Consider the following 18,934-nt stretch of genomic DNA (forward strand, 5'->3'; position numbering starts at 1 on the left):
CAGACACAACAAAGAAAACCAACTGGGCCCTGTAGATAGTTGATAGTTTCTTGTTTGGAGGGGCCTCCCTAGCTAGTCAGTGTGAAGAGAGGACCTATACCTATTGTACAGTTCTGTCGTACACAGCACAGGTGGCATCATACTTGGGGAGGCCAGCCTCACAGTAATGGATAGAATTAAATGGTTTCAAACACATTGTTTCCATGTGTTTGACACCAGTCCATTCCAAACAGTATTATGAGCCGTCTTCACCTCAGCAGCCTCCTGTGGTACAGGTAGACGGACGGCTCAAACATGAGTGAAATAGCTGAAAAACATCACAGCCCTGAGTACCAGAGAACATGAATCAAGGTTGAGCTCAGATAGGAACAATGCAAAATGCACTCTCTCCTCTCAGACTTTCACACTCTGTTGAGGCAGAATCCTCCTGCTGCAGGGCAGGCTCCATAGAAGGAGCTGGACTGGCTGAGTTTGTGTTGTGATGCAGTAACATAACTACAGCTTTGGCCATCTTATGAGCAGGCAGCAGCAGTGTGAAGGGGTGGAGAGAGGGAAAAGCGAGCACATCGAGAGAGAGAGAGAGAAAGAGAGAGAGAGAGAGGAAAGGAGAAAAGATGGTGAAACTGAGGCTCGTCCTGAAAGGGCTCGTTCACTGTGACCTAGTCTATTATTAGCAGGCGTTGTGCATTATTGAGAGGTCCTTTAAATATCATTAGAGGAGCACCCAGCCAGGAAGGCAGCCCAGGGATCAGGCAGAGCCTCTGCTCTGTAGAGACGCCTGCTAACTTGTCATATGCAGAGGAAAGGAGAAAGCAATGTCATTTATCACGTGCACACAATGTGGAATAAACAAAACACACCAACACAATTGTGAAGAGGGCACAGCAACGCCTCTTCCCTCCCCCCCCAGGAGGCTGAAAATATTTGGCATGGGCCCTCAGATCCTCAAAAAGTTCTACAGCTGCACCATAGAGAGCATGTAGACGGACTGAATCAAGGCTTGGTATGGCAACTGCTCGGCATCTGGTTAGTGCGTACGGCCCAGTACATCACTGGGGCTAAGCTCCCTGTCATCCAGGACTGCAATACCACGCGGTGTCAGAGGAAGGCCCTAAAAATTGTCAAAGAATCCAGCCACCCTAGTCATAGACTGTTCTCTCTGCTACAAAAAGGGCAAGCGGTGGCGGAGAACCAAGTCTGGGACCAAGAGGCTCCTGAACAGCTTCTACCCCAAAACCTTAAGACTGCTAAACAGTTAATCAAATGGCCACCTGTATTTTCTGCTTTTCACCCCCTAGCTACATGTACATAGCACTTCAATCGATCACCTAACCAAACCTACATGTACGTATTACCGCAATCAATCACCCCAACTACCTCATACCCCAGTACACTGACTTGGAACTGGTACTCCTTGTATATAGCCTATATATAGCCTCGTTATTGTTATTTTGTTATGTAACTATTTTCTTACCTGGTTTGATTCCAGGCTGTATCACAACCGGCCGTGATTGGGAGTCCCATAGGGCGGCGCACAATTGGCCCAGCGTCGTCTGGGTTTGGCCGGTGTAGGCCGTCATTGTAAATAAGAATTTGTTCTTAACTGACTTGCCTAGTTAAATAAAGGCTCAATTTAAAAATTTTTTTGGTGCCTGTGACCAATAAAATGTGATTTGATCTCTGTGGCAATGCCTCAACTCATGTTGAATTTGAATACTTGTTCATCTGTCAAACTCATCAAAACTGACTATGGTGTATAAACGTTTATCTGGACCTGGAAGCCAGTTCCACTGCTTTTTATTATTATCTCCCTCTAATCAGGGAGTGATTTAGACCTGGGACACCAGGTGGGTGCAATTATGCATTTTCATCAGGTAGAACAGAAAACCAGCAGTAGTCTGGACATCATAGGGTAAGATTTGAATACCCCTGGTCTATAACATGGTCTATAATAACTATATACCTAGTTTTATAATAACTATTACAGACCAAGGTCTATAACTACTGTGTGACAATACCACTTGCAAACAGTACAAAGCATGACACTCAATGAAGCAGTTGCCATGGCAGACACGACAGAGCAGGAGCATAGTGTAGCTGCCCTCTGCATTAGAACCAGGGCTATTATTAAACCTCAGTGGCATCATACTGCATGCATGTTATCTGATATCGATTTAGATATTGAATGTGCTCGAGCTCCAACAATGTGGCTGCCTGGCCGGAGTCAGATCTGCTCTCTCTCAGCCGTCACTGTGACATGAACAGTAAACAAAATTATTTTTTTTTTGCCTGACTTTAATCCAATATTCTATTGTGGTTGAACAACATCCCATATAAGGCCTACTGAGCCTAGAGTGGACTAGAATGACGTCACACAACTTCACAAGAGAAAGCCGACAAGGATAAAAGAAGACTGTTGAGAAGAACTCAGACCACACTGCACAAATAGACTGTGTAATTCAAGACACACAGTGTCCTGTACTTGGAAGCTCTGTCGGGATCTCAGTGAGGAGGGTGGGGTTATCTGTGGTGCACCACCATATCTTTGTTAATGACAAAGCTGGGATTCACACTGAAGTGTGTGTTATGATGTCAGGATGACACGCACAACAACACTGACCTGATACTGTCATAATTATGATTCTTATAATAATTATAATATTGTAATCATCTGGACGACATGCCTGTAATATCTGATGTCGTTCCACATCAAACAAGTAGTCAAATATTCCAAATATAGGCCTAGGGCTACTTTTCCTAAACTCACTGTCAATGTATGAATCTGATCAAATTATATAGTCACACCCTTAAATCAAAGGAATTAGGCCTTGTCTGAAGCAAACTACCAAAGACAACATAAGACAGCCAAAACTGAAATGTAGAATTGTTTTTTAAGAGCTGTGTTTCACCCATTTAAGGTGATTTCACAAGCCTCGGCATGGAGCAGTCAGCCAGAAAGTTTTAATCAGCAGTTGTAAGCTGCAATAAGAACCACAGAGCCGGAGGGACAAGTTGTGTGTGAGTGCAGTCCAGTGATCTTTGTGGTTATGAAAGGAAGAACATTTCAACTTTAGTACTCTATGCTAATGCTCCAATGTAACCTTTCTGTCTTGTGTCGTAGTTTGCTTTATTCAGGGGTGTTGACGCAACATAGACAGTCTGCAACTAATAAGAACAAGGGTCTGTGGTTCCCCGTCTCTCTGCTGCGTTTTGAGACCGACTGCTGAGCCAGTGGGAGTGTTTAGTGATCAATACCATTAATGGGAAGTAAAGGTTTCTCTTCATGACTAGCATCCACACACAGTCACGAGCTGAAACCAGGTCGGACCAGATTAGCGCTCAGGAGAGTGTCTGAAAGGGTGTTTGTAGGTGTGTAGGTGTGTGTATCTACATGGTCTACATCTTGTATCTAACCTAAATCATCTAAAAATGAATGAATTATAAAAACATCCAGACAGACTCACCAAAACGGCCTTAAAAGCTTCATACAGTAACCTCTGCAGATGACTGCATGCAACAGCAGTTGTTCCAAAGACGTTGTGCGCCTCGTCCTTTTGGAAAAGAGGAGCAGCTGTCTTCTTGGCACCTGCAAAAGACAAATTATCCACAGTGGCAAGGTTAGCTAACACACATTTCAGGAAAGCAAAGTGAAAAGCAAAGAGCACCTGGTGCACCACCACCCTTGGGGCACTTGGGTAATCCTCATAAGAGATAAACATACCACAGGCCCTCTCTACCCTTCTGGTTTGCATCTCACTCAGCAAAGAGCGATTTACATCAGATTTGAATATCAACCACTTCCCTGACATGAACCTGGTCTCTGCAGTAAATACAGAGACACATGATATCGACTCACATTCAGTTACGCTGAAGAGTAAAAGCTAGCGATACCACTGTATTTCGACAAACTGGTCGACAAAACACACTTGGTTGCTATTACTGTATTATTAACTATGAACATGGCTATGTACTTTGCTAATAAATTGCTTCTAACCTCCTGACACATGCATCATGCTAAATTGATTGATTGCATAACATAATTTCAACCAAAATAATGGCCAGCAAACCATTTTTTTCTGATGCATCTTTGTATTAATTCCATGCCAAAACATTACTCTACATTTCAAATGACATTCTTAATGTATGAAAAAAAACTTTTGCAAATGAAAAACATTGCCTTTACGTTTCACAGGCGCACCGGACCTGTACAGTTGAAATAGATGCCACGGTAGAAAAGAGTAACAGGTCTCGTGGAATAATGAACAAGTGCTTTTGAAATAATTACATCAAAAGGTTAACATGACAATTTGTAATTGCAACTGCCCAATTATGCAACCTACCCTCTAGTGCTACTGTCAAGAGCATCCATCGTCAACAGTTGCACGAGCACTCAAATGTGGGATCGCTGTGTTAAGCCCGCTGTCTATTCAATATTATCAACAAACTTGAGGTCGTCAGTTCATTCTAGTACAGTGTAGTAATAATAATACTACATATGGAAACGCGTTTATTATACCCTACCACGGAACTTGCAGGCATTTCGATGTTGCTTTTTACACAAGTGCATAACATAGCTGACGGTTAGTCGAGCGAAACCTTCTGATGCAGCAAGCAAACTGAGATGCTTAGTAACTTGAGCTGGTAAATTATAATAATGTCATCTGTTAAAACATGCACTATGCTTACCCAGTTATCGGTATCTCTTTCCTTCGTTCGTTACTGTTGTGATATAATGTTTACGTCCACTCGAAAGGTTTTTTTGTATTGGTGCATCGACTGGATCCTCTGGGACGTCTTGCAGTCAAGCCACAGCTTTAAAGGAATATCTGTCGGAAATAAGCTTACAGCCAGCTTCCGCTGACGGGATGAGTGATTTGCATAAAGGGCTGGGGTTTTAGATTTAAAGGAGAAAATAAAAACATAGTGGGCGTTATCGCACGTTATTTGCATATGCATGAATGTACTCTGTACTCTGTACTTGCATTAACAGTCTAAATACTATAACATTCTTAATAACACTTTTAGTCATTTGTTATGAACATCTTTTTTTTTTTACCCCTATTTTACCAGGTAAATTGACCGAGACACATTCTCATTTATGGCAATGAACTGGGGAATGGTTACAGGGGAGAAGATGATTAGGTGGCCATGATGGTACGATGGCCAGATTGGGAATTTAGCCAGAACAACAGGTTAACAGCCCTAGTCTTTATAGTGACCACAGAGAGTCTAAACACCTGTTTATATTGACATCTAAAAGACTGCGCTTTACACAGGGCAATGTCCCCAATCCATGCAATATTTTTAAAGACCAGAGGAAAGAGTGCCTCCTACTGGCCCTCCAACACCACTTCTAGCAGCATCTGGTCTCCCTTCCAGGTACAACACTGCTTAGCTTCATGGGCAATCCAGCAGTGAGATGCAGGGTAGTATGCTGCTGTTTATTCATTCTGAAATTATTTGAATAATTAATAAACATTATTTCAAAAAACCTGCAGAGAATTCGGTGTTTCTATGTCAAACTGTTTTTATTATATTTCAGTCTTCTGTGATGTATATAAAGTGTAATATTGGGATGCAAACTCAAAATGTAATACATTGCAACTCTATATCTGAGATGGTACAGGTGTCTTCATTTTTCTAAGTCCATAACCATGTGTGTGAGGTGTACACTTTTGTTTCAAATAGATTGTTTTAAGACTACCAAGAAATTCTCTGTGTGACCCTGATTTAGCCCACTGAAGTAAAAGCTGGTATTCTGTGCTAATGACCATACACATAGTTTTTCTTTACTGAGAGCAATATACAATACAGCGAACTTAGCAAAACGAGAAATGTGTGTTAAGTGCATGGGGGTGGCACTTCCGCTATTGTTTCATCCAGAGTAGAGCAGCAGGTCCCAGTCATGCCAAGGATCAATAGCGTTCAGCATGGAATGCTGGGTTGTATTTTTCTAGTGGCGCAAACATAAACTAGGTCAATTAGTTGTTACAATAGCCTGCTACTAATGACACAAAAGCCTAATTATGGAATTGTGTTGCAAAATACTTTCATATGTTATGCACCGGGCTCCACTGGGCTCTAAATCATTGCACCGGGCTCCACTGGGCTCTAAATCATTTGTACAATATCTTTTTGATTTTCAAAAATCCTGTCTTGGGGTGAAGGACCTAGTCCTACCACAGGCCTACTACACAGGGGGTGAAGACGAGGTGGAGGTGCTCTTTGTCTAATGAAATTGAAAACGTTATGGCGAGAATCAAATAGTGTAACCTGGAGGTGAAAGGGGAAGGGGGAAATAAAAGACTACTCACTAGGCCTATCTGATGTAAGCAGTAAGGATGAGGTATGAGTTTCTGGGAACAGGAAGATAAGGTTTTCTGTAGACAGGACAGGGGGGGAAATTAAAACAAAATGAGTCAAGGATGCCAGGTATGAGTTTCCTGGTGTAATATACACATAAGAAAAACAAAACAGTGGGAAATCTCACAAAAGACTTCCTGCTTGACAGTTTAGCTAAAGCACAACATGACCACACAGTCGATTGCTGCCTGCTGGCTGGAGTCTGGATGCCAGGGTTACACATCCTAAAATCTCTCGTAATTTGGTTGGTCTGTCCACGAGAGATTACCTCAGATAGTTCAAAAACTTTTCCACCATCATTCTTTACTGCATACATCAAAACACATGGTTTGTTTCTCAGCTTTTAGCTACAGTAAGACAAAGTTCCCAGAAGAAAAAAAATCAAGAGATAATTAATCTATGTATGACACTGTGTACTGAAAAGAGGTGATGGTTAACACAGGAGAATAAAGGCCAAGGAAGGTCACTGGGAGCCAAACACCTCCTAACTGCAGTGTCTGGGACATAGATGGACGGACGGACGGACGGACGGACGGACGGACGGACGGACGGACGGACGGACGGACGGACGGACGGACAGACAGACAGACAGACAGACAGACAGACAGACAGACAGACAGACAGACAGACAGACAGACAGACAGACAGACAGACAGACACTTTTTCCACCACTACACACACACACACACACACACACACACACACACACACACACACACACACACACACACACACACACACACACACACACACACACACAAGAGAGTGTGAGGACAGGAAGGCCACAGCGCTCCTGGAGACCCTGGATTGGCTGTTTTACAGAATCCTATTGTTCCTCTCTGTCAAGTAGACAACTATCTCCAGTGTCCATTTCTTCTCAGTCACTTTCACACCCAGCGGAACAATAAAGCTGCCCATTGAGATGACAAGAGCCAAACAGGAAATTCTAACTATCTGCTTCTCTCTCCCTCTCTGCTTCTCTTTCTCTCTCTCTTCTTCTCTCTCTCTCTACTTCTCTCTCTCTCTTTCTGCTTCTCTCTCTCTGCTTCTCTCTCTGCTTCGCTCTCTCTGCTTCTCTCTCTCTCGCCTCTCTCGCTCTGCTTCTCTCTCTCTTTCTGATTCTCTCTCTCTTTCTCTCTGCTTTTCTCTTTCTGCTTCTCTCTCTCTTTCTGCTTCGCTGTCTTTACGCTTCTCTCCCCTCAGTCTTTCTCAGTTTCTCTGTCTGTCTGCCTGTCTGTCTGTCTGTCCGTCCGTTCAATTCAATTCAAGGGGCTTTATAGGCATGAGAAACATATATTAACATTGCCAAAGTAAGTAAAGTAGATAATATACAAAAGTGAAATAAACAATCAAAATGAATAAAAATGAAATGGTATTTACAATGGTGTTTGTTCTTCACTGGTTGTCCTTTTCTTGTGGCAACAGGTCACAAATCTTGCTGCTGTGATATTTCACACTGTGGTATTTCACCCAGTAGATATGGGAGAATTTCAAAATTGGGTTGTTTTCAAATTCTTTGTGGACCTGTGTAATCTGAGGGAAGTATGTGTCTCTAATATGGTCATACATTTGGCAGGAGGTTGGGAAGTGCAGCTCAATTTCCACCTCATTTTGTGGGCAGTGTGTACATCAACTGTTTTCTCTTGAGAGCCAGGTCTGCCTACGGCGGCCTTTCTCAATAGCAAGGCTATGCTCACTGAGTCTGTACATTGTCAAAGCTTTCCTTACGTTTGGGTCAGTCACAGTGGTCAGGTATTCAAATATCATTCTAGCATTCAAATAGCACACTGTTTTTTGTTAATTCTTTCTAATGTGTCAAGTAATCATCTTTTTGTTTTCTCATGATTTGGTTGGGTCTAATTGTGTTTCTGTCCTGGGGCTCTGTGGAGTCTGTTTGTGTTTGTAAACAGAGCCCCAGGACCAGCTTGCTTTGGGGACTCTTCTCCAGGTTCATCTCTCTGTAGGTGATGGCTTTGTTATGGAAGGTTTGGAAATCGGATCCTTTTAGGTGGTGGTAGAATTTAACGGCTCTTTTCTTCATTTCGATAATTAGCGGGTATCGGCCTAATTCTGCTCTGCATGCATTATTTGGTGTTTTACGTTGTACATGGAGGATATTTTTGCAGAATTCTGCTTGCAGAGTCTCAATTTGGTGTTTGTCCCATTTTGTGAATTCTTGGTTGGTGAGCGGACCCCAGACCTCACAACCATAAAGGGCAGTGGGTTCTATACATTTATTCTATAAGTATTTTTAGCCAGATCCTAATTGGTATGTCAAAATGTATGTTCCTTTTGATGGCATAGAATGCCCTTCTTGCCTTATCTCTCAGATCGTTCAAAGCTTAGAGTTGAAGTCGGAAGTTTACATACACTTAGGTTGCAGTCATTAAAACTTGTTTTTCAACCACTCCACAAATTTCTTGTTAACAAACTGTAGTTTTGACAAGTAGGTAAGGACATCTACTTTGTGCATGACACAAGTCATTTTTCCAACAATTGTTTACAGACAGATGATTTCACTTATAATTCACTGTATCACAATTCCAGTGGGTTAGAAGTTTACATACACTAAGCTGAATGTGCCTTTAAACAGCTTGGAAAATTCCAGAAAATGATGTCATGGCTTTAGAATCTTCTGATAGGCTAATTTACATAATTTGAGTCAATTGGAAGTGTACCTGTGGATGTATTCCAAGGCCTACCTTCAAACTCAGTGCCTCTTTGCTTTACATCATGGGAAAATCAAAAGAAATCAGCCAAGACCTCAGAAAAATATTGTAGACCTCCACAATTCTGGATCATCCTTGGGAGCAATTTCCAAATGTCTGAAGGTACCACGTTCATCTCTACTTCTGACCCACTGGGAATGTGATGAAAGAAATAAAAGCTGAAATAAATCTCTACTAATATTCTGACATTTCACATTCTTAAAATAAAGTAGTGATCCTAACTGACCTAAAACAGAGATTTTTTACTAGGATTAAATGTCAGGAATTGTGAAAAACTGAGTTTAAATGTATTTTGCTGAGGTGTATGTAAACTTTTGACTTCAACTGTACCTATGGTGCTGATGTTTAGGCCAAGCTATGTATAGTTTATTGTGTGATCTTGGGCAACGGTGTCTAGATGGAATTTGTATTTCTGGTCCTGGCGACTGGACCTTTTTTGGAACACCATTATTTTTTGTCTTACTGAGAATTACTGTCAGGGCCCAGGTTTAGTAAAATCTGTGCAGAAGATCTAGGTGCTGCTGTATGCGCTCCTTGGTTGGTGACAGAAGCACCAGATCATCAGCAAACAGTATACATTTGACTTCAGATTCTAGTAGGGTGAGGCCAAGTGCTGCAGACTGTTCTAGTGCCCTCGCCAATTCGTTGAAATATATGTTGAAGAGGGTGGGGCTTAAGCTGCATCCCTGTCTCACCCCATGTCCATGTGGGAAGAAATGTGTTTTTGCCTATTTTAACCGCACACTTGTTGTTTGTGAACATGGATTTTATAATGTTGTATCTTTCCCCCCAACACCACTTTCCATCAATTTGTCATTTGTATAGCAGACCCTCATGCCAAATTGATTCTAAGGTTTTTTTTAAATCAACAAAGCATGAGAAGACTTTACCTTTGTTTTGGTTTGTCTGTTTGTATATTAGGGTGTGCAGGGTGAATACCTTGGTCTGTCGTGCGATCATTTGGTAAAAATCCAATAAGACATTTGCTCAGTACATTGTTTTCACTGAGGAAATGTACGAGTCTGCTGTTAATGATAATGCGGAGGATTTTCCCAAGGTTGCTGTTCACGCATATACCACGATAGTTATTGGGGTCAAATTTGTCTCCACTTTTGTGGATTGGGGTGGTTTTGGTTCCAAATATTGGGGAAGATACCAGAGCTAAGGATGATGTTAAAGAGTTTCAGTTTAGCCCATTGGAATTTGTTGTCTGTATATTTTAACATTTCAATGAGGATACCATCAACACCACAGGGCTTTTTGGGTTGGAGGCTTTGTGTTTTGTCCTGTAGTTCATTCAAGGTAATTGGAGAATCCAGTGGGTTCTGGTAGTCTGTAAAAGTTGATTCTAAGATTTATATTTGATCATGTATATGTTTTTGCTGTTTGTTCTTTGTTATCGAGCCAAAAAGATTAGAGAAGTGTTTTACCCATTCAATTACATTTTGGATAGATAATTCTTCGTGTTGTTGTTTGTTTAGTGTTTTCCAAGTGGTTAGAGGCTATGGATTCTTCAGTTACATTGAGCTGATTTCTGACGTGCTGTGAAGGCGTAGACTCAGGTTTATGTTTTTGTTTGGATAAGGTTTCTCAATTTCCTCTTAGGCTTTTGCATTCTTCATCAAACCATTTGTCATTGTTGTTCATTTTCTTCGGTTTTCTGGTTGGAATTTTTAGATTTGATAGGGAAGCTGAGAGGTCAAATATACTGTTAAGATCACACCTTCACTACTACAGTGAAATGTTTTGTCCAGGAAGTTGTCACGAAAGTGATTGAATTTGTTGTTGCCTAATAGTTTTTTTGGTAGGTTTGCATGGTAGGTTTTCACTACATTCCTTCCATCTATAGGATTTCTTAATATTACTCAGTTCCTTCGGCTTTGATGCTTCAGGGTTGAGTATCACTCTGCTCAAGTAAACTGTGATTTTGCTGTGATCTGATGGGGGTGTCATTGGGCTGACTGTGAACACTCTGAGAGACTCTGGGTTGAGGTCAGTGATAAATTAGTCTACAGTACTACTGCCAAGAGATGAGCTGTAGGCGTACCTACCATAGGAGTCCCCTCGAAGCCTACCATTGACTATGTACATACCCAGTGTGCGACAGAGCTGCAGGACTTGTGACCCGTTTTTGTTGTTTATGTTGTCATAGTTGTGCCTAGGGGGGCATATGGGGGAGGAAATGCTGTCACATCCAGGCAGGTATTTGTCCCCCTGTGTGCTGAGGGTGTCGGGTTCTTGTCCGGTTCTGGCATTTAGGTCGCCACAGACTATTAGATGTCCCTGGGCCTGGAAATGATTGATTTCCCCCTCCAGGATGGAGAAGCTGTCTTCATTGAAGTATGGGAATTCTAGTGGGGGGTTATAGGTAGCACACAGGAGGACATTTTTCTCTGTTAAGCTCATTTCCTTTTGAATGTCTAGCCAAATATAACATGTTCCTGTTCTGATTCATTTAATGGAGTGAGTTAAGTCTGTTCTATACCAAATTAGCATACCCCCTGAGTCCCTTCCCTGTTTCACACCTGGTAGTTTGGTGGATGGGACTACCAGCTCTCTGTAACATAGAGGGCAACCAGTGGGTCCATCTCCTCTATACCATGTTTCTTGTCAGATGACAATGTCTGTATTTCCAATTTATTTTTCCTTTATTTAACTAGGCAAGTCAGTTAAGAACAAATTCTTAATTTTGATGACAGCCTAGGAACAGTGGGTTAACTGCCTTGTTCATGGGCAGAACGACAGCTTTTTACCTGGTCTGCTCAGGGATTTGATCTTGCAACCTAAGCTACCTGCCACCCTTTCTCATCAAGTCCAGGTTCCTGCTCTTTAGGCCAAAGGCAGATGACCTCAGGCCTTGGATAATCCAGGATGAGATAGTGAAGGCTTTGTGTTCCATAAAGTGTCCAATGTTGTTGGTCGTGTGGTTTGGCCTCAGGCCAGGAAGTGTGAGCAGAGCCCGCTGAGCATCTGGTACATGCCATTGGCTCGGGCTAGTGTAAGAGTGGGGGTTGGGCCTGTTTTCCTGCTCACGGCCTGTGTGACTTCCATGTTAAGGCCTTCTTTGCTGGGGTGGGGTACATGGGGTGGGCAGGAGAGCATAGGTCTGATCTGAGGGGGCCTAAATGGGGTGTGGGAATGGTTGACTTGGGGGGGGATGTGGCTGGTGATGTTGTGGTCTGGATGTAGGTCCTCTCGGGGTGGGTCCTCTATGTGTAGGTCCGGGGAGGGTCCAGCAGTTATGGGATAGTGTCTAGCTGGTCTGGGCGGGGTGGCTATTGATCTGTTGCTCCTGTGTGAAGTGTTGGGGCTGTGTTTGAGAGCGATGTCCTTTAGGATCCGGGCGAAGGTGGGCACTGCTGCCTTGTATTGGTGGACCTGGTTATAAAGGCTGTTCAAGTCCAGGGTGGAGTGGTGGGCCAGGTAAACATTTGGTTTTGAGGCACAGTCACGGGAAATAGTTGCGTTTACCTGCTGTATGGTAGCAGAGTGGAAGTCTTTTCGTGGTAGCAGGGTGGAGGTAACCACTTGTGCGTTGGGGAAAGTAGAAGAAGCTTTTTCAATCACTCCCTTGAGTACTGTGGCCACCCTTTCCTGCTGTGCTCTCAGGTCGTTTGTGCCTGTGTGGATTATTATGTGGCTAGGATAACCTAGAAGGTCTAGGGAACGCTGGGTGTTTGGACACCGGAGATTAGACACACTGTGTTTGGGGAAACGTTTTGTTAATTGTATATATTTCCTGTTCGAGTCCATAAGGAGTACAATCTGTGTCTTGTGTATGTCCTCAATGGGAGTGGAGGGGTTGTCAGGAGGGCAATCAGGGTGGCTCACAGGGGGGGTTCTCAGAGGGGATGAGATCCCCTGGGCTTGGGGTTCTTCATTTGTCTATCCCATTGTGGTCTGGGTCTGGGGTGGACTGTTCTGCTGTGGTGTCGAGACTTTTGTTGGGAGCTGAGGTGAGCTGTTCTGCTAGCTTCTCTGTGGGAGTGGCCACCTCTCTATTGGGTTGTTCTCTGTCACACGCCATCCCCCTCACCCTCTCCTCCAGCAGTCTGATCCTCTCCTCGTGTGCTCTGTTCTTCTCCTGCTCCTGCTTTTTCTCCTATTGAAGTTGTCGCACCACAGTCCAGAGTGCAGATATGTCTCTCTCCACCTCCAGCTCTCCGGGTCTGGTTAAGGGGGTGTTGTTGTGCTGGACTGTTGTCTGGGTCTGTGCTGACTGGAACCTGCTGTTCCAGCTCCACCTACCTTACCTCCAGCTGGATAAATGTATCCTTAATTTCAATGAGGGAGTGGTACTGTATGCTGGGAGGTTGACTTTCCGCTTGGGGTTGCTCATTTGTGGCGTTATATAATGAAGAGGTCTGTACTGATCCGTTCGGGGTGGGGGCATCTTTCTCAAGGGAGAGCTTCTCCTGCTGAGCTAATTCTTTGATTAGGTGAAAGTCCAGCTGAAACTGTTTGGGGTTACCCTGTACCAATACTGTTCCAGACTTATATAGATTTATATTAGCTGACTCAGAGTACTCGTTGTCTAGTATCCTGAGTTTCCACCCCTTGGTAACCCCCCCCCCTCTTAACAGAGGTGTAATGTGCTAATATAGCATGTGTGTCCTGCCAGGGGATGGACTATGTGGAAGATAAGGTTGCTGATGTTCCCATTTGTATAATAGTCAGCAAAAAGTGTCTTTTGAAAAAAAAAAATCATAGGGAGCTTCATTTTGTGCTCTTTTCGTGTGTTATCATTCTTTACATAAACAGGCTACTGTATTTTAATTACCTGTGAACAGCGGGAGGCAGCTTCTAAGGCCTCTACATTTGTTTGGAGTAGACTGTGCGAATCTCCTGCCATTATTGGGCTAAAAGGCTTTGACACCTCTCACTTGACACATCAGTGCTAATTGAGGTTGTATCAAGCTTGCCAGCCTTAATTTAGCATTCAGTCCTTATAAAGTAATGTCATGTATTTTTCTTCTTGGCTTTTGGAAATCAAATATATCTTCAGACTAAGCATTACTCCCTCAATTCCAGGTTGGATGGTGTTTTCAGGTTTCTGTTGTTTTCAAGAACATTTGCTGTATAGCTTTGGAATAATAATCTTTGGTAGTAAATCTTCCAGGTGATTCTGTAATTCTAAAATCAGGTTGTAGGTTTTGAGTTTTGATTTGGAGTTAAGGTTATGTTGTAGAGGGTAACATCCTGTATATGTCCCTGACAAAAAAAATCCAAGTTGATCTAATATTAAATCTATATATATATTTTTTTTAAGAACATGCTGAAAAATGCAGGAGCTCATCTGCTTATGGCCTCTCCTCTCTCTCCTACCTCAGTTCTCTCTCTCTCTCTCTCTCTCTCTCTCTCTCTCTCTCTCTCTCTCTCTCTCTCTCTCTCTCTCTCTCTCTCTCTCTCTCTCTCTCTCTCTCTCTCTCTCTCTCTCTCTCTCTCTCTCTCTCTCTCTCTCTCTCTCTCTCTCTCTCTCTCTCTCTCTCTCTCTCTCAAAGTCAGTAGAAGTGTTTATGTTGTGTTTACAATTCCACACTCCTTTAGATGACTACTGGACTGTATGTGTACCCAACACAGAGGGGAAGTGAACAGTTGGAGTCATATTTCATGCCAGTACAGTATGCTAGCTCTCTATTAAAAATAAATGGCCTAACCTTGACTCCGTTCATAACAGAAATGTAATTTGCTCTTTAACTAATAGACGATTGATGTCCTGAGATTGCTCATGAACACACCTCTTGCTTCCTGCCACATGGTCAGCTTAAAGAAAGATAAGATATTTGGGATTTGGAGCCAAATAACCAGTAAAGCCTGCTTTTGTGACTCTCTTAGTTTCCTAAGTCTACAAATACCTTAGTCTTTGGAATTAATGCATGCGACCACATTAAATGTGTCTGTAATGGTGAAAAGTAGTGCACTGTGTAGGGAATGGGGTGCCATTTGGGACGTTCTCATTAACAAACAATGAGACGACAAAGAAAACTTCAAACAAAAAGGGCATGAACAGGCTTGCATTCAGAAGATTATCTGCTAGCCTACTTATGCATTTACATTCACACAACAATGTCTGCTCAAAGCTCTTGCATAGTGGCTGTTACCTCGTTTGGCTTCCTATATTGACCCTGTTGAACCATGTGTAGCTAACTGAAGTCAATGAAGCAGGAGCAATGAGTGTTCTTTTTAAACAGTGATGTTTATTTGATTGTTTGTGTTGTGTAAGCCTCGGTGTGTGTGTGTGTGTGTGTGTGTGTGTGTGTGTGTGTGTAGTGGTGGAAAAAGTACCCAAATGTCATACTTGAGTAAAAGTGAAGATACCTTAATAGAAAATAACTTAAGTGAAAGTGAAAGTCACCCAGTAAAATATTACTCGAGTGAAAGTTTAAAAGTATTTGGTTTCAAATATATTTAAGTATCAAAAGTAAAAGTATAATCATTTCAAATTCCTTATATTAAGCAAACAAGACGGCACCATTTTTACATTTATTTTAAATTTACGGATAGCCAGGGGCACGCTCCAACACTCAAACATCATTACAAATGAAGCAGGTGTGTTTGGTGAGTCTGCCAGATCAGAGGCAGTAGGGATGACCAGGGATGTTTTCCTGATAAGTGCGTGAATTGGACCATTTCCCTGTCCTGCTGTATCGTCTGCTTCCAACTCACACCCTCAAACACATAGATCCCCTGAACGCAGCTCACTCTCCAGATCCCAATCACCTGAATTCTGATCACCTGTTCATACACCTGTATGTCATTATCACACACTATTTAGTTCAGTTCTTTGCACCCCATCACTGTGCGGTATTGTTTGATTTGTGACACACATCTTTCAGCGCTCTGGGTTGCCCTGTGATTTGTGCCTCCTGTGTATGATAGTTTTTGCCTGCCTCACTAATGGTGCCTTTTTGCCTATTCCCTGCCTGTACTTTAGCCTTTTGGATTTCCTGTTATCTAGCTATTGCCTGATCTCCCGGACTACGTTACTAGCCTTTTCCCTGCCTGTATTGTTGCCTTTGGACCCCCTGTGTATGACCTTCTGCCTGCCCCTGGACCCAACTACCTGCCTCCTCCTGTGGTCCTTTCCAATAAACACCTGCTGCACCCTGCGCTTGAAACCAGCTCTTTGTCTCCCCTCGTGTTCATTACACCTGCTTAGCCATCAAAATGTAACAAGTACTTTTTATTGTCAGGGAAAATGCATGGATTGTCTTATTGAAATGTCTTATTAATGTAGCGAAGTAAAAGTAGTCAAGTACAGTAATCCCCCAAAATTACTTAGTAGTACTTTATAGTACTTTCAAGTAGTTTTACTTAAGTACTATACACCCGTGTGTGTGCATGTGTGAGTGAATCTCACTGATTTTTAATTTTTAATTTCACCTTTATTTAACCAGATAGGCTAGTTGAGAACAAGTTCTCATTTGCAACTGCGACCTGGCCAAGATAAAGCGTAGCAATTCGACACATACAACAACACAGAGTTATACATGGAATAAACAAAACATAGTCAATAATACAGTAGAACAAAATAAAACAAAAAGTCTATGTACAATGAGTGCAAATGAGGTAAGATAAGGGAGTTAAGGCAATAAATAGGCCATGGTGGCGAAGTGATTACAATATAGCAATTAAACACTGGAATGGTAGATGTGCAGAAGATGAATATGTAAGTAGAGATACTGGGGTGCAAAAGAGCAAGATAAATAAATAAATACAGTATGGGGATGAGGTAGTTGCATGGGCTGTTTACAGATGAGCTATGTACAGGTGCAGTGATCTGTGAGCTGCTCTGACAGCTGGTGCTTAAAGCTAGTGAGGGAGATATGAGTCTCCAGCTTCAGAGATTTTTGCAGTTTGTTCCAGCTGCAGAGAACTGGAAGGAAAGACGACCAAAGGAGGAATTGGCTTTGGGGGTGACCAGGGAAATATACCTGCTGGAGCGCGTGCTACGAGTGGGTGCTGCTATGGTGACCAGTGAGCTGAGATAAGGCGGGGCTTTACCTAGCAAAGACTTGTAGATGACCTGGAGCCAGTGGGTTAGGCGACGAGTATGAAGCGAGGGCCAACCAACGAGAGAGTACAGGTCGCAATGGTGGGTAGTGTATGGGGCTTTGGTGACAAAACAGATGACACTGTGATAGACTGCATCCAGTTTGTTGAGTAGAGTGTTGGAGGTTATTTTATAGATGACATCACCGAAGTCAAGGATCGGTAGGATGGTCAGTTTTACGAGGGTATGTTTGGCAGCATGAGTGAAGGATGCTTTGTTGCGATATAGGAAGCCAATTCTAGATTTAATTTTGGATTGGAGATGCTTAATGTGAGTCTGGAAGGAGAGTTTACAGTCTAATCAGACAACTAGGTATTTGTAGTCGTCCACATATTCTAAGTCAGAGCCGTCCAGAGTAGTGATGCTGGACGGGCGAGCAGGTGTGGGCAGAGTTCAGTTGAAGAGCATGTATTTACTTTTACTTGCGTTTAAGAGCAGTTGGAGGCCACGGAAGGAGAGTTGTATGGCATTGAAGCTCGTCTGGAGGTTAGTTAACACAGTATCCAAAGAAGGGCCAGAAGTATGCAGAATGGTGTCGTGATCTACTGCAGCTTTTTAAATAAACTTGAGTAAAATAATTGACTTCCTTTCTGTTAGAAACTGTCAGCTTCATTTGATGTGTGTGATTCTGATTGACACTCCTCAGGGGGATGAAAAACAATCAAATGAGTTAACGACCCTGAAGTTAATTACTCATTAAGGTAATGCTGTCTAATTAGAGGAGGCACTAATCTTCAGAAATTTTCCTTCAAGGCAGCTGTAGGCCATAGGCTGAGGAAACAAGATTGAGACACTTCCAGAGACCGTTCTCATTCATGGTAACTTTACTATGTTCTTGCATACTAGAAGGTACTTAATACCTTTTACAGTTTTAATGCAATTTAAGGGGGGAAAATAATGGAGGTTTTTTTGTTGCAAAATTGAATATTTACAGTAAAACCATACTAGTATTTATGCTACTCTTAATTTAGTAGTGTAGGTAACAGTCTCTCAAATCTTGTCATTAGGCCTATAGGTGTATTCCTGAGGCTCAAACCCTGAGCAGGTCTCATCAGGAATCATTCAACTTCATTTAATCTCATAACCTTTAAGACTGAATTCATGAAACGGTATCAGACACGTCAAACATGGAAACCACACGTTTTACTCAATTCCATTCATTTCATTCCAGCCAATACAATGATACCGTCCTCCCATAGCTCCTCCCACCAGCTTCTACTGGTGTGTGAGTGTGTGTGTGTGTGTGTGTGTGTGTGTGTGTGTGTGTGTGTGCATGTTGATTTACACACAGTAACGTAACTCAGACCTATAGTGAAGGGTAAGGAAACCTTGAAGAAGCGTTCAAATGCATTCCTCTTCTTAGAAAACTTCCCCATCAATACATGCCGAGCAGTTGTCATACCAAGTGTTGATGCAGCCAGTCATAGTACAGGTTCAATCACACTCCACACTGCCCTTTCCCACCTGGACAAAATTAACAACTATGTGAGAATGCTGTTCATTGACTACAGCTCAGCGTTCAACACCATAGTGCCCTCAAGCTCATCACTAAGCTAAGAACCCTGGGACTAAAGACCTCCCTCTGCAACTGGATCCTGGACTTCCTACCCAAATCGTAAGGGGAGGCAACAACACGTCTGCCACGCTGATCCTCAACACTCGGGCCCCTCAGCTGTGTGTGCTTAGTTCCCTCCTGTACTCAAATCAAATCAAATCAAAATCAAATGTATTTATATAGCCCTTCGTACATCAGCTGATATCTCAAAGTGCTGTACAGAAACGCAGCCTA

General features: G+C 42.6%; 1 protein-coding gene across 2 annotated transcripts in view; it reads right to left on the bottom strand.

The window, feature by feature from the left end:
- LOC112229532 (solute carrier family 45 member 4) overlaps nucleotides 1–4,827 on the bottom strand; it is a 78,272-nt gene extending 73,445 nt beyond the window's left edge. For both annotated transcript variants that reach the window (XR_002950190.2, XM_024395413.2), the window contains exons 1-2: nucleotides 4,687–4,827; nucleotides 3,465–3,586 (exon numbers count right to left, since the gene is read on the bottom strand). The gene's annotated coding sequence lies outside the window, so the exon portion shown is untranslated. The remainder of the gene's footprint in view (nucleotides 1–3,464; nucleotides 3,587–4,686) is intronic.
- Nucleotides 4,828–18,934: the final 14,107 nt, after the last annotated feature.

The sequence above is a fragment of the Oncorhynchus tshawytscha genome, linkage group LG31 (assembly GCF_018296145.1).
Source record: "Oncorhynchus tshawytscha isolate Ot180627B linkage group LG31, Otsh_v2.0, whole genome shotgun sequence".
Lineage (NCBI taxonomy): Eukaryota > Metazoa > Chordata > Actinopteri > Salmoniformes > Salmonidae > Oncorhynchus > Oncorhynchus tshawytscha.